General features: G+C 42.1%; 1 long non-coding RNA gene across 1 annotated transcript; it reads left to right on the plus strand.

The window, feature by feature from the left end:
- Window positions 1-228: 228 nt before the first annotated feature.
- Window positions 229-851, plus strand: LOC139419528 (uncharacterized). Its single transcript, XR_011635417.1, has 2 exons — window positions 229-407; window positions 581-851. It is a non-coding gene; the product is annotated as an uncharacterized lncRNA (long non-coding RNA).
- The last annotated feature ends 298 nt before the right edge of the window (window positions 852-1149 follow it).

A 1149-nucleotide genomic window follows, 5' to 3' on the forward strand; every position in this document is an offset into this window, starting at 1 on the left:
GTAAACAGCCACCCTACCCTCTCGCTCACAAGCCTGCCCTGCCCCCACTTCTCTTCTCTTATAAAACTGAAACTGATTCCAGACATGGCTGCCTCACACAGCCACCAGATGTCTCGTTCCCCTCCTCCCTCAGTCTACTATGTACTCTGGCTCAGGCTGGTGAAATAGATCATTCCTGCATCACTATAAATATATCGGTCAGTACATCCTTAAGAGGTTAGTAAAGCCCACTGACCCGACGGAAAACTGCCGTGTGACTGGACGTTTGTGTGAGGGTGGGTTTTTGTGTGAGGCCTCCTTTGACTGCAATTCATTTCTCAGATAGTATGATACACATGTACACCTGCTCCCTCTATGGACATAAGAGATCAGAACATGACCTATGGTCTATATATGCAAACTGCAAAGTAAGATATTATCAGTTCAAATACTTTACAAACCTTGAGCACTGTCACCTTGTGTCATAGCCTCACAGGTTTGACAAGTTGCCTTATTGACTAAATGAGCGATTTGATTGGATAATGGACTGATTGATTTTACAGGTAGCATATATTTAAACCTTGTTTTTTCTGTGTTTTAGGTGGCTGCCCATGGGAAGTGATGCAGTCCAGAGGTCTGGCAGGTTACTGTTTGCTGGGCTATGTGTGAGATGGTTTAGGTTGTAGGACAATGGAAGTTAATAGACCATGGACAACCTGCCTCCTGGGCTTGTGTATTTTCCTTTGTTATGTTTTTGTGTTTTTATCCTGCATAGTTTTTAAAGCAATTTATTGATACAATGTAATGGAGCAGCAGAAGATTCTTAAGTTATGGAAAGAACCATGCCCTAAAATAAATGTTTTTGAAACTGATCCTTTGTCTCTACGTCACTCAACTGCTCAACCCAGATCCTAAGAACCTGGTCATTTTTCCACCTTGTGACATGTACCTAATATGCTGTAAGTTGTTTACTAAGAGGGGTGAGTTAGGGCTTCATGGAAATATCTGGGATCAAGTTTCAAGCCACTGGCCCCCCAGCAAAGCTCTCACACATGAAGACAACTAACACCTTTGTATGAGCACAACACAAAATAGAAAAATATAGTGTAATCAATTTGTTGAAAATTGTCTCAGAGTGAGAGAGAGCTTGAAGGGATGTCTGCAGCATAG

The sequence above is a fragment of the Oncorhynchus clarkii genome, chromosome 10, assembly GCF_045791955.1.
Source record: "Oncorhynchus clarkii lewisi isolate Uvic-CL-2024 chromosome 10, UVic_Ocla_1.0, whole genome shotgun sequence".
Lineage (NCBI taxonomy): Eukaryota > Metazoa > Chordata > Actinopteri > Salmoniformes > Salmonidae > Oncorhynchus > Oncorhynchus clarkii.